The sequence below is a fragment of the Notothenia rossii genome, assembly GCF_949606895.1.
Source record: "Notothenia rossii genome assembly, chromosome: 3".
Lineage (NCBI taxonomy): Eukaryota > Metazoa > Chordata > Actinopteri > Perciformes > Nototheniidae > Notothenia > Notothenia rossii.
In genome coordinates, this window is record NC_136901.1 from 40096157 (window position 1) to 40112044 (window position 15888).

Genomic DNA, 15888 nt, shown 5'->3' on the forward strand with positions numbered 1-15888 from the left:
ACTGTCCCCTTGCTCCACGGTCAAGTCGAACAGCATATCAACTGGCAACCGTGGAGAGCGTCCGTACAACAGGTTGAAGGGTGAGAAACCTGTTACATCACTACGAGTACAGTTGTAGGAGTAAATCAGTTTATTTAGTGAGTCTTTCCAGTTAGTCTTTTGTCTCTCTGTGAGGGTCTTTAACATCTGGAGTAATGTTCGGTTAAACCGCTCGACCTGTCCGTTTCCTTGTGGGTGGTAGGGAGTGGTTCTCGACCCAGCAACTCCACAGTACTTTTTCAATTGTGTGAACAATTGGTTTTCAAATTCACCACCCTGATCATGGTGTATTCTTGTCGGAAAGCCGAATCTCAGCACATAGTCGTTAAAGATTTTTTCTGCAACTGTTTTTCCTGATTTGGAAGTCGTGGCGTAGGCCTGGGCAAAACGTGTAAAGTGGTCAACAATTACAAGAATATATTCATAACCACCCTTACATTTGTCAAGGTGCAAGAAATCAATTGAGACAAGCTCAAACGGTTGAGTGGTGACAATGTTCGTCAGTGGCGCTCTTGTCTGACGGCTTGGTTTCTTGTGCTTGAGGCACACACATCTCCTCATGACATAATCTTCGATTTCTCGTTGCATGTAGGGCCAGTAAAACCGGTCCCGTACCAAAGATGTAGTCCTGTCTGCACCTTGATGGCCCATTTCATCATGGAGCTCCTTTAATACTGTACTTTTGTGCTTTTCTGGAAGCACAAGCTGTGTTCTGTTTGAAGTTTTCCTGTACAACACTCCACTCTCATTCATCTCCAACTTGTCCCACTCTCTTAGCAGACATAAGATTTGTGAACTGAGTTGTTTGAGTTCTGAGCCTGATGGCTTCTTTTCTGCCAGCTTGTACTGAATCACTGCTCCAACATTGGGATCATTTCTTTGGTCATGTTTGATCTGTCCTATTGTCAATGGAATGATGGATGCGTCTACAGTTAATGCTGCACAACTTAATGAGACACCCATGGACCATGACACACTGGATTCATCCTGGTTCTCCACTGCTTGTGTAGCTGCTCCAATCACATCATATGACATTTCCTCTGTACACTCATCCATGAATACTTCCACGTCCAAAGGCATTCTGGACAGACTGTCAGCATCAATGTTTTCCTTACCAGGACGGTATTTAATTATGAAATGGAAGTCTGCCAGTTCTGCTACCCATCGACAACCTGTTGCATTCAGTTTGGCAGTGGACAGTACATATGTAAGTGGGTTATTGTCACTGTAGACGGTGAAGAATGGTGCATAGTATAGGTAATCACGGAATTTTCCTGTGATTGCCCATTTGAGGGCAAGAAACTCTAATTTGCCTGAGTGTAGATTGTAATTTTTCTCTGCTGTTGTTAAAGTACGTGAACCATAAGCAATCACACGAAGCTTTCCATTTTGCTTTTGGTACAATACTGCCCCCAATCCCTGGTTGGAAGCATCGGTATGGAGGACAAATGGCTGTGAAAACTCTGGGAAACCTAGAACAGGAGGCTGCGAGAGACAGTCTATCAACTGTTCCAATATTAACTGATGCATGTCAGTCCATTTGATGGGTGTGTTGGATGAAACTCCTCTACTGTTTCTTTTTGTTTTCGTTTTTTTCAGCATTTCAGTTTCTGTAGGTGCTTTAAGCAGGTCATACAAGGGACAGGCAATACGTGAAAAATCTTTGATATACTGCCTGTAATAACTTAATAGTCCCATTATTGCTCTTAACTCACCGATAGTTCCTGGGTGTTTGTTTTTCAGGGCCGTTACTGCAGCAGTATCGGCAGGGTCCACTCTATTTCCCTCAGCAGACACAATTCTTCCAAGGTAACGTACTTGTGTTTTAAACAGGTCACACTTTCTGGGCTTTAGTTTTATCCCATGCTCCCTCAGCCGTTGCAGCACCCTTCTGACAGCATTGATATGATCCTCAAATGTCCTGCTAAACACAAGAACATCATCAAGATATGGCACACATATTTCATCCCTTAAGCCCTCCAAGCACTCTTCCATGCAGCGCTGGAATGCTGCAGGGGCATTCATGAGTCCAAACGGGATTCGTACCCACTCATAAAGGCCCCAGGGGGTCACAAAGGCTGTTAGGTGTCTACTGTCTTTGGCCATGAAACCCTGGTGGTATGCCTTACCCTGGTCCAGCAGTGAAAAGAGTGTGTTTCCTCCCAGGTTATCCATAATGTCCTGTACTCTGGGGATGGGATGGCGATCTGAGTGGGTTTTCCTGTTGAGCTCCCTGTAGTCAATACATAAACGTAGAGTTCCGTCCTTTTTTCTTACGCAGACGATTGGAGAGGAGTAGGAAGACATGGACTTTTCAACCCACCCTTGTGCTATCAAGTCCAGTAAGTAATCTTTCATCTCCTTGTATAAGGGTTTTGGAACAGAGCGGTAGGCTCTTGACACTGGCTCAGCATCTTGTAGTGAAATCTTCATTTGCAAGTTTTCCACACAGCCTATGTCGTCATCAGACTTGGAAAATGAGTCTGATTCTTCTCTTAGCATCTGACTGACTATTTGTCTCTGGTGTTCATCAAGGTGAGTCAAATCCACAGGAGGATCCCACTGCTCATGCACAGGGGGGCTTTCACTGGAGATCTGGGCGTTGACATGGTGGATTGATGCAGCAGGTTTTTGGTCTGTTTTAAATATGTTTGCAGGATATACTGATCTGACTGACTGTACAGTTCCAATAATAGTTCTTGCTGCCATCGTAATGTCATGATTTGTTGTGTTTTGCACACTAACAATAATTCTTGGGACTGTATCTGCCTTCACGGACACAAGAGTATCACAAAACTCTAATCCTTCAGGCCATTGTGGGTTCTCATTTGGCTCAAAAACCAGAGTTTTATCCTCTTTGAAAAATGGAGCCTGTACTCGACACTCGAGTTGAATGGAGTTACGTTTAGGCACACTAACTCTCTCATTTGCTGTTCTTACGTTATAGTCACATGTCTGTCCTACACTCACAGCATTAATAAAGGCTTTTGCTTTGTTTTTTCGAAGATGAGGAAAGGCCATTTTTACTGCCTGTACAAGCTTCTCTTTATCCCCATGTCTTTTCTGGCCTGGCTGACTGGCTATCACAAGGTGCTCAATGACATTAAAGCCAATAATGGGACACTGCTGTTGGTTACCTTTTAGCACTAGCATGGGTATTAGCAACTCGGTATCACTTGCAGTAAGTTTAAAGGACACTTCAAGCCAACCAACATATGGCATTTCTGTACCATTGGCCGCTTCAATTTGTAAAGAGTCTATAGGGTCAATTAGCTCTGCTACATCTCTTAGCGGTACATCAGTTAGATGGCTTTCTTTCCATACCTCATCTATAGCACAAATTTGTGAGCCTGTATCCCAGAGGGCCTGAGTTTTCTGTTCGTGTAGGAAACACCTGATGAGGCACTTTTTCCCTACTAACTCTCTCACAGTAGCTGTTTTTTCTTTTGCAATATTTTGTTTGTGCTTGGATTTGTCATGTGACTGTGTCGCTTTCTTAATACCTGAACATGTGTATGTCTTACAATGCCTTTTGTGTGCAGGCCAATGGTTCTCCTGACATTCTTTAGAACAATACAGTGTAATTTTGCAAGTTGAACAGTATTGTAGTTCCCTACTCTTTTTCTCTTCATTGCAATTTGCACAAGATTGGGACTTATCTGTGTGGCCGGTTGCTGCATGTCCCATGGGAGCAACCCCTCTTAGTTTAAAGGGCTCCGCCTAGTGGGTCCCTCTACCCTCTGTGCCTTACAACCTGCTCTGAAATGTTCACTGCTTCCACACCTAAAGCAATGCTGACAGTACTCTTCGCCTGCATGAGTACAGGAAACACACCTAGGTCGGGGGCGTGGTGCTGGGTAGTATCGCTGCGGTGCATACCCTTGTTGAAACTGAGCCGTTTCTCTTACTCGTGCCGGGTGGAATGCCGGTCGGTACTCCTGCACTGCTGCTGGTGGCTGCTGGTGGTACACGCTGTTGGCATTGAATTCAGCCCTATAGGGAGAGGGTTGTTGGGGTGAAAACACAGGATAAGGGGCGGAAATATTAGCTGGTTCTCTGCTTGGTGAGGGATGCTGTGGGGGTGCAGATGTGGCCGTTTGGATCGTTTCTCTGATTTGGGAGACCTCAGCTCTCAGGGCTTGCAACAGCACCATGTCAGAGCGCATTCCTTTGATTTCTGACAGCAGATCAGTGGGCAGAGTAACTGTGTTTTGCTGGCTGGTGCTTTTCATTTCCACCGGAACTTCAGTGGACTTGACTGTATTCACATTTGTTACTCGTGATGGGGCAGCAAGTTTCTTTTTATCCTGTCTCTCTTTTTCATTGGTGTACGCAATGTTCACTTTCTCCAGCAGCAGCTCATCCGAAGTACTTATCTGCATGAGGAGAGGCTGCAGGTCACTTTTAATATTGTCATTCTGTAGACCAGTCAGGACAGTATGCATGAAGAGACTCTGGACTAGTGCTGGGTCATATTTTAGGTTTGACTCGGCTTCTTGAGAAGCAAACAGGATTTTCTGTCTCATGTCCATAGTTCTAATCAGGAAGTTTTGAGGCGTTTCTTTACTACTCTGAACCTCAGAGGTGAGTTGTTTGTATAACTCTGTGGCACCTTTCTCCTGGTAATGAGACCGGAGAATTCGGCGAAGGGCAGGCAGTGTAAGGTTTTCCTTCCCTTCAAGGTAACTCCGTAACTGCAGGCCTGGTGTGATGGCACGGATTACAGCATCAATGATCTCTGACTCTGGGTAGCCCTTACTAAAGCCATTTTCAATTTGTCTGGCCAGACTAGAAAATGTGAGCCTATCTTTTTGTCCTGGCTCGCCTATTTGGCCTGCGATCTTAAGATCTTTGCGCCACATAGAACTACTGGGGAGTACTTGGGCCAGATTTCTTTCTGGGGGGCTGAACCCGGCAGGGTGGTTCATGCTTGTGTTCATTAGGTCATGCATTGCATTTTCTTTTTCTTGTAATGACAACCTTAGTGCCTCTACCTCCTTCTGGAGATCTTCCCTTTTGACACTGTCATGTACATTTGTTGTAATTTTGGCTTTGTCTATGATATCCTGCACATTAAGAAGTTCGGACATGCCTTCATCCTCTAGCTCGGCCATTTCTTCACGTTCATTATGCTCTGTGACATGAGAAATTAATTGACTGCGAGATTTACCAGTCACATGCACATTATCCGGTCCTGAAATCTCCAGTTCATTGCACACTTTAATCAGTTGTTCTACAGTCAGTGTATACAATGCACCTGTAATGTCCAGCTGCAGCTTCTCCAATTCAGCCTCCATTGTATCAGAGAAGTGGGCAGAAATAGCAAATGAGGGTTTATCTTACTTAATTAGGTTTTTTTGCTGCTCCCTAGTGGTGACTTTTCACACTTCAGGATGCAGGTTACCAACGTTGTCTGAAAACGACCTCGACTGCCTTTCCAAGCTCCTTTCTCCGATGACTGGGTTGTTTAAGGGGATGATTGATCAGAGGATTCCACTAACAACTCAGGGATGGTCCTCAAATCAAATCTCCCAGCAGCGCCTCCAAATGTTATGCCCCTAATATGGGGAAAATATAAGACAAAGGAAACAGAGACGATGTTAGCTTGCTTCAAGTCTTATGTATTATGCACCCGCGGCAAGCAACACGCGCCCTCTGCTGGACAGACCCGGAAGGTCATCAACCATGACTTATATCTATTACAATTGGACCAATGCATTGACAGACACACACAGACACACACAGACAGACAGACAGATAGAGCGCTGTTTGTACACAGCGGAGAATTTTGACTCGTTGCGTTGTCTCAAAAATAACACAGATAATACAGATAATACATATGAAAAGTATAATTTCGCTCAGAGTCCAGAGACAGTTGTCGTTTGGTCCGGATCCGGACCGGAGTCCGGACTTTGAGGATGCCTGACCTAATGTTTATAAAATGATCAAAAAATGAATGTGATATGAGAATTCCTAAAGACACATTTAGCGTTTTTTGTCCTTCTTTACATCACAATGTCTTTAAGTATTAATAAGTTTGTGTTAGTTGAGTCTTAATGCATGTCAAAGTCATAAGCAAGTTGTAAAAGATGATTTTGATGTTTAAATTACTGTTTTTTATGCGTCTAAGGCAGGGGTGGGGAACCTCCGGCCTCCGGGCCGTGTACGGCCCGCGAGACCATTTGGTACGGCCCTCGAGGTAATTTATAAACACACGCAAAAAAGAAAAAAATTCAAGAAATCTAGACCGCAAAATAATTAAACAAGCTTGTTTTTCCTGGCCAAGATCAGGGTCCTTGAACACAACCCGATCCTAACGTGTCATCACGTGGTATATGTCTCGTCTCACAGGAGTGTAGTTCTAACGGAGAGCACCAGAACGCGGCTCCGGGCCGGGACTTCACAAATTGCAATACCCATAAGGAGCTGTACATATGCCGCAGTTTTTGCGTGGCTGTGTCTTTAGTTGAAAGCCCAGTGGCGATCTGTTCATCTGTCATACTGATCATACAGTCAATAACTTAGTTGTTATTAGCATCTGGTTAGCTAGCTATGCTAACGAATATAAGAAGCTTTTTCTCCAACCAGTGAGGTAAAGGCACATCTTTATATGATCATTATAGTTATAGAAAAATAAGAGAATAAAGTAAACAGGTATACAATACTAATATGACAGTAAAACAAAGTTGTTATAAATAAACAAGAATACAGTTTAAAAGGGAAGTGATTTGTAAAATATCCATAAAGAAAAAAATCTGCTTACAGTTGTGTTTCATCTGGGTGCTGACAGATGTATCCATAGATCTCTTCATGTTGCTCTCAAAGTGCACCAGATTGATGCTTTTAACTTCAACATTTAAAAAAAATCTTCCTGGTGGTGCCCCCAAACCCCCCGAGATGAGGTTAGATCCGCCCTCCCCCCCCCCCACACTTAAATCATGTCCACATGGATATGAAACTAAATACATTTGCACACATCTTGTGTCCATATCTTTCTGTTTTGGTGGTCATGCCACGGTGCATGAATGCGCGGGTCATGGTCAAATATCTGGATTAAGAGGTTGCTTTTTTTTTGCACAGCATGAAAGAAACGCGAAATGAATGGGCTGTGATTTGAGTTTTTTAAGCAGACGTTGAGTTCAATCATTTGTACGGCCCTCGAAGGATGTTGTAAAAATTGAAATGGCCCTTGAGAGGAAAAAGGTTCCCCACCCCTGGTCTAAGGTGAGTGCATTTCCACTTTAAATAATATTATAGAACATTTTTGAAGACATTTTGAAGCTAAAATGTTGCTTTATTTGCCTTAAAGCCATGGAGAAGTGTCCTTAGTTGATCTGAGGACACTTTTAAAACGTCTCTTTGTTGATTTTATTTCAGTTTTGCTTATTGTGAAGCACTTTGTCACTCTTGTGATGCATAAAGTAATCTTTCCTTAACTTCTTATAACATTTGTGACATGCTTGCAATATTGTGCATATATATTTTTTACAGTTTTAATGTAGTTTAAACCAATTTTCATCTCATCAAGCACCAGAATGACGACACAGGCACTGTAAAGCAGCAGGATGGTAATTATCTACATATTTCACACATGCAAAGCATTACCATCCTTGTGGGGACTTACATCTGTTTACACAGTCATGTGTGGGGACTTGCCCCCCTTATGGGGACATAACGGAGGTCCCCATGAGGGGAATCATTCATTTTAGGGTGAAGACTTGGTTAGGTAAGAAAATAAAGGTCACAGGGGAGGGGCACAGGCACATGTTTCTTATCTGGTTTAATACATAGGATAAAACCAATGCTGTTATTTTTATAATAGAAAAGGGGTTGAAATTAATCCTAAGGGGTAGGAGAGTTTGAGGTTAGGTTTTGGGAAGGAAAAAAGGTTAGGATTAGGTAAGCGGCCGGGGAGTGGTTATGGTGAGGGAATGCTCCGGTTTTGGGACAAAATTAACATGGGATCACTCCGATCATTGTGCGTACTTCGTCTCACTGGAATATTAACGGTCAGATTGAATACAACATCGACCCAATTTCTCTGGTCAATGACGGGAGAGTTTTGAAAGTGACACTGTTCCACACATTTAAAAACACTTAAACAGTTAAACAATGTTTACCCAGGATTCAGGCACCTTCCCTGGCTTGTAAAATGTGCTGATGCACCCTGGAGGTATCAGACTATTTAAAACATGTATACCCGGGATTCAATCACTTTTCCTGGCTTTTAAAGTGCTGTGAAGCAGCCTGTTCTCTGGGTGCAGTCTGGGTGCAAGAGCCATGTGCTGCGACAAGCTCTCTGGGTGCGCTCTGTGGGTCTCGCAGCCCGCTCCTCTCCGGCTGCGCTCTGCCTCTATTCACACCGCTTTCCCCCAGGTTTCAGAGACTTATTGGTGGGTAGAAAAGCCATGTGCATCACCCTGGATCTCTGCATGTGTGCCTGTGAGTCTGAGACCCTAACAGCAGTGACTCTGCTGTTTTTACCTTCTTGTACATTTTGTGAGTCAAATGTTAACGAAATGGACAGATTTCCGTCCACATCAGCGGCTGTCGAATTAAAAAAGTTTAATGCACTTTTAATACTCATGTGATCCCAGAATTCGAGCTCCTTCCCTGGGTAATAAAGTGAGATGAAGCAGACTGTCCTCTGGGTGCACTCTCTGGGTCTCGCAGCCTGCTTCTCCGGGGTGCTGGAGAGTCATTTTCAGGCTCCTCTCCACAGTTGTCCGCCTAAAAATGATTTTTTTTTTCATTATTTTTGCATTTAAATTATTCATTGTATCATAATATGGTTCCCTAACACAATGCACATAGTCTGGAGATCACTGGGGTCCTGCATATGCTTTAATCAGGCGTTTTAACACTTTTTCCCAGGAAAATGATTTTTATTCACTATTATGGGACTATATAAAACAAATTCCGGGTAATTCGGAGCACAATTGTACCTTTTACTATTTAAATGTATTTGTATTATATATTTTTGGGCTATAAAAGTGACATTTCTGAGTGACTTTGTCAGTTTATGGAGCTTATCCCACAAATCCTGGAGGTTCCAGGCCGAATTTGGGAGCTCATAGGCGGCCTGCCATGCGCCCCCACCCGTGGAAAGAAGAAAAATATTAAAGAAAACGGACAATCATATCTTAAAATAATCAAAAATGAAGTTTAAAAAAATTATTGAAAAAACGACTAAGTGCCAACTTAGCTCAACCCTTCGGCGCTTCGGGCCGAAGCCCCGGACACTTTTCCACTCCCCCGTTGCAACTTACAACGCAGAGGGGAAACCAAGCCTCCCCTACTCCGTCAAAAAAAATGCATTCATCAATTTCAGACTACTGTCTGCACGAAATCGGAAACCCGGTTTTTGAGAGGACTCTGATTTCATGGAGGAATGTATCCGCTCCATGTGCACTCTGGCTCGGATTCATCTGTTGCCCGGAGACCCCCCAGCATGGTTCTTACTAAAATTTAAGTTTTTGAACTGGTCTCTGGAGGAATGTAAGGGGAGTTGGCAGGGGACTCTACCCGCATTAAGAGGCACTATTTTCGGATACTTTTTTTCATTTTCACCCCTTTTCTATGGATCTCCAAAAAGTTAAAATACTTTTTTCTGAGTCTGGAGGAAAGTGAGGGGAGTTGACAGGGGACTCTACCCGCATTATGAGGCCCTATTTTCGGATACTTTTTTTCATTTTCACCCCTTTTCTATGGATCTCCAAAAAGTTAACAGACTTTTTTCTGAGTCTGGAGGAAAGTGAGGGGAGTTGACAGGGGACTCTACCCGCATTAAGAGGCACTATTTTCGGATACATTTTCTCACTTTCACCCCTTTTCTATGGATGAATTGAAATACATTGCCTGGAGGATAGGACCGAGAGATGACAGACTCTCTGGCCGCCTCACAAGTCACTATTTTCGGACACTTTCTTTGCTTTACCCCGGTTCTATCACTCTTTCCTTCTTTAACCATAAAACGTGTTTCCTACTGGGGTACTGCCTGGTTCCGGGGCACCCCAAACCCCTCTCATGGTCGGGGCACCATGAATTGATGCATCGGATCCAATGTTGCCATCACCAGCCCCGCGTTGGTGCGGAGGTGGGACCATTTAACCCGGTAGTAACCCAAGTCCTCCCTTGGTCCGTGTACCATGCATTGAAGCATCGGAGCCATGGTTGCAATCACCGGTTACGCTAACACATATAAACGGAGAAACAGAAAATAATTTAAATACAATTCATTGTGTCTGTTTGAGTAAGGATGTTGTCCGAATGCCCGGTGTGCAGACTCTGCTATCTGGCTTTGAACAAGCACCTTAAGCACAAAAATGCAGTGCGGAACCTGGAGGAAAGAGGCATCATTCTTAAAATGGCCAGTGGCAGAATAAATGTTCGGACCAAACCCTGTCCCATCACAGGGTGTTCGTATGCTGGGAAGAGACTAGACCGTCATGTAACTCATGACCACCCTGAGTTCTCCCGAGATGAGGCACATCAGGTCATGGCAAGGCTGAAGCATAGTGTGGCCCTGCAGTTGCTCCATGACCTCCGAGAGACTAATCCCATCATTGGAATGGCTACATCATTGGATATAGACAATGAGGAGGAATACCCGGTGCACCCTCCACCCTTCTCCCCACATACCGAGTGTGACGAAGAGGACTGCAGGCAGGTGATGCTGGAAAATGTGGCATTGAGGGCTCAGAAGGATGCCCTCATTGATGAGGTGAAGACCCTGCACTCCAGGCTGAAAAAGGGGCTAAAACCCAGGAAGCAGAGTGTCACTGCTGCTGTGCTTGAGGAAGAGGAAGAATGTATACGATTTAAGGGCCTGGCAATCTCAAGTACCTCCGGCATGAACACAGTAGCCTCCGGCAGCAATACCCCTCTCAAGACCCCGGTCAAGGAAAAAAGATACATTCACAATCTAATGTGTACTCCTTTTAAAATGTTAAACGCATGTGATGTACAATAAATATCTCAGACCAATAAACTCTATCAAAATAATAATGTATATGCATATATATATGTATACATATATACATATGTATATGTATATGTATATATATTAGGGCTGTCAAGTTAATAACGCGCTAACGCAAAAAAAATAATGACGCCACTAATTATTTTAACGCGATTAACGCACGTATATATTTTTTCCTCGGCTGCCCCGTAGTTTCAGAGCGCATCGAGTTTAAAATACCATCTACAAGCTGATGCTGACAGCCCCGCTCCTGCCGTCCGCTTGCGGCAGACCACACTTCCACGCTCACCGGCAGGCACTGACTGGCCCTCGGGAGGACTGGGAGGGTGTGTTTATGTGTGGCGCGAGCGAGTATCTTGCAAAAGCAAGCTGCATTCGGTGACTTGATTTAAAAAAAAAAAAAACAGGGATATTTTTGGTTTTGCGGTCCATATCTCATTAAAACATCTAATGTTAGTAACTATTAAAGACAAAATGGGGACAATTATGTTCTAATGTAGTTTGACCGTTGTAACTGCTGTGCAGTCCAGACACACTGATACAATAGGGCCTCTAACTAATTACCTTAAATAAACTCACTAATTAATGAAACCAGTTCAGTACGCATTATTCTTATTCTTATCATTCTTTATGAGCGCAGTAACGGTAAGGTATCTAATTACTTATTTAGTATTCCATAACTTAATAACAGAGATGGTCAAACTAAAGTGGTAGAGAGATGGCAGAAATCTTACAATGAAGCGGGACAGTGAACTGTTCACACATGAGAGGGCGATCAAGAAAAGAGAGCGAGCGGCCCCGTTGAGGGAGTTTACAGATGAAAAGACACAGAAAGACAGAAGCACAATAACAAGTATATGTAGGTGTTCTTTTGTAAATAACCAACGGTATCAAGAGGAAGTGAAGTCCCCTGGTTTGTCCCTTTATACCCTAACTGCCATGATAAGACAACTCAAAATCAAGTTTCCAAAATCGGACACTGAGGTGGTTTTAACGCACCAGCAGATGACAGCGCGGACAAAGTGTGTTTCCCGCAGCGAGATGCTACAATAATAATTGTGGGCTCATCATGTTGATTTGGCCACAACAGAAACAAGAAAAACAAACTCTCGCTCTCTTCAGAGGGGCAGGTCAGCCCAAGAGGCCAAACGGGCCGTTGCCCGGGCAACATCAGCCCGTACCTGTGCACGTCCCTGGGTGAACTGCATAGGATAACTGATTTTGTAAAACGTGTAAACTGCCTTGCAGTGTTTTGCTATCTAAAGTGAGATGCATGATCCTGGCTCCCTAACAGATCAATCCATTCCAAACAGTGTAGACCTGATTCAAAGGTTATTTGTAACCTGATCTGAATGGAAAGAGCGTTAGTGTTATCATCTCCCTATTGATCAAAGGACGTGATGAAAAACAATACAATAGGGAGAGTTCACAACAAGCTTGGAAGAAACCCAGACAATCATGAAATGCCAAAAGGTTTCATTTTTAAACATAAGGTATTATCGTTTTTGTTGCAAACCTGACCGTGGCTTAATGATAGTACATAAACACTACTACAACAGAAACTGGTCAAATGTGACTCTTTGTTTGCTCTTGTTAAAGTAAATGTTTTAACCCATTTGTGGGTAAAGACGTGCAGACATTCAATGCTACTGTGTTTGTTGAAACAGATCACCTTGTATTGTTTTTATTTCCGTGCAGCAATAATACGACAGCTGTTTTTAAAATCCTAGTGGTTTGTGCCAACTGAATGTAAACGTAGCTACTAATACCACACCCTGTGTCCAGTCTCTAGTGATGATGGTGTATCTGGAGGAACATTTTGAAATATCCAATTCTCAAATAAAACTGGATGTTAACAAAATATTGATGCTTGTTTATTATCTCAATGTTTTTACCCTTCCTCTGAATGTCCTCTGTTTGTATATGTTGAGTTACATTTGGCATTAGATGAAAACTAGAGTTAAACAAAGAAACTACCTACATTATGTTCAGTGTGGTCTTCAAGGATTCTTAACATCCAAAAAAACACATCCATTCTGTCATTATTTAAGTCTTAAAATAAATAAACACATTGTTGGAGTTTTAAAGAATTCCTTTTTAATTGAGAAAAAATACTAAAAGGTAAATAAAACATTAAACATAATGACAAAATAACAACCTGAAAGATATGTATTCTATCAACACATTTCGTAATTATCTAATCTAGTGGCCTTATAAAAGTGTTGGCTAAAGTAACGCAGAATATATATATTTTTTAATTGTAAATAATTAGAAACATTTATGTGCACAAGTACATAAATATAAAAAAAGGTCCAAATGCGGGAATAAGTATAAACAGTGAATGTGTAAATAAATACAGGCAAAAATATGAAAAAATAAATGAATAGGGAAAGTAAATGAGATATACTGACAAACAAATAGCTACAGATCAAGAAATAAAAAATAGTACATAAATGTGTCATACTTAAATTAATATTCATTTCTATTGTATTTCACTGTTCCTATTATTAATATTATTAATATTATTATTTGTATTTCTTTCTTTTAAATCTATTTCCCGTGTCAGTTTTGGGACCCCACACATAACAAGCTGTCTTTGTTCAGGCGGAAGACACATGGCATGTAATGACATCTGCTGACCAGAGGAGGGCGCTCCATCCCAGCGCTGGGAGCAGAGGGAGGTGAGTTGCCGTACAATATGACGGATATGACGGATGACGGATGCGACGGAAATACACCCGAGCAGATATGGGCCGTTTCTCAATCGTGAGGAAACTGGCTTCCAAGCCAATATTTCAAGGATACTACGTCATCGAGTGCCGCCGAAGGACTGTTCCAATCTCCAGCATACTTAGAATTCCACCGAGGCCACGTCCTTGGTTTGGGGGTAATTTCGAGGCTGCACATGGGTAGACTTCGCGTCCTTCAAATCCCTCGATGTCCTGACAGGCTGGAGTTTGTGCAACCTGCATAAACTCCAGCTCACCATGATTACAAATGGTGAAATGCAATGTAAAATTACCGAAAAAATACCAGCTCACTAAATCACAACCACTACAAACTACTACCGCGGATTGGGCAGAGAACGAGTCCGAGAAAGTTGCTCCCCCATGTGACCTAATATGACGCGTTTGACGTATTACGTTAAAAAAAAAGCAGTTTTTAGTAGCAGAGCTCAAAACGGCTCCTTTTCCTCTGAATTCCTGTCCTTATGTCTTGTAAAACATATCAAATCCTGCATTAACATTTTTATTTGTAATTTTCAGGCAAGGTTAAGCATAAATGTAGTAAAAAAAAAAACCTGCAAGTTGACCCTTTAACATTTACCTCACTGTATAAAAAAGTAAATGTGTTGATAATAATAATAAACAGGAATTATATTTACAAAGTACTCTGTTTCCAAACATTTGTTTTCACTCCTGGCGGTGGGGGGAGTGGGGGGCCTCATATCACAATGTCGCTTGGGGCCCCAAGTTGGCCAGGGACGGCCCTGAGTATGACTCTGCATCCCCTGACTGCACGTTGCTGGTATGTAGCTAATTTACTGCCAGCATTTGAATATTACAACACAAAATATTATGATCTCTTTCCCGACCATTGATCCAAAGGAGAAGTCCATATCAGTTATGACAGGACATTTACATACAGTAATGTAATGGAAAAACCCAGAGATGGGACCCGGAAAGCTGACTGTCCAACACACATGGTTTAAAAAATGCTGAAAGCTACACTGATGAAAAGTTTGGAAATAATGGTTTTATCCTCAAAAGAAATACAATTCATATTAAGCTGATGTTCCGACGGTGTTTAACAACAGGGAGAATACAAAGTGTTTGTTTTGACCAATGGCAAAATATGAACCGAGTAATTGCTTTGTAATCAGCTTCATTTTTCTCTTCTTTTTATATATTTATTTATGTTTTTTTCAGTTGTTTTTTAGTTTTTTCTTCTTTCTTTTTTTTTTTTTTTTAACTTAGCTATACTTCATGTAAAAATATGAGGTTTATATTCTGAGAAAAATGTATCTGTTAATTAAATAAGCAAATAGATACACAAATAATAATAATGTAACGTAACGTCGACACGGTTCCGTTGCGTGCCTCAACGGAGACTCTTCCCATTGACTTTGAATGGGGTGCCGCTTTTGCCGAACTGCATGTGGGTCCGTTGCTTCGCTTTGCCTCCGTTGCTCGCTTCAAAAGTTGAGAAAATTTCAACTTTTAAAGCGTTGACGGAAGCGCCAGCCAATCAAATCATATGCCATTACAAGCACTAGCCAAACAAACCTTGTGCTTGTTTGTACGGGGCGGGAGATTAATGGTTAATGGGTTAATTGGTTGACCCTGGAGCAGCACGCCTGTTAAATAAACTGCGTTTTATACAGTGTTTTTATAGTATTTCATAAGCCCTCAAAGCGTTTAACTTTTACATAAACAAGTCGGCATTCACCCGTTGTCACCCATTCATGCGGAGGCAGAAATTAACATTCACACACATTCAAGCACCGTTCAGTCTTACGTCCCAGAGGGGTTTCTTGGGGGAGAACGGAGAAAATAACATACAACACCAATAAATTGAGGCAGTCGGAAAAGAAGTGGTTCGAGACTGATTTTACTGGTGGGGCCGTGATGGGGCCAATCATTTAATGAGAGGCACATTTAATGCAGGAAGAAGGAGATTTTAAATGTTTCTGTTTAAAGTCATGGCGCATGAAAAAGCATAAAATACCATTATTGGTGTTTTTTAAAGAAACAGAGTTTGTGTCAATGACTTTGTTATCATTGAATTTAATAATTTTAGTTACTTTGGACCAAGATACAGAAGAATAAAATAAGTTTGGGATAATAAATACATTATTTATGCAGCCA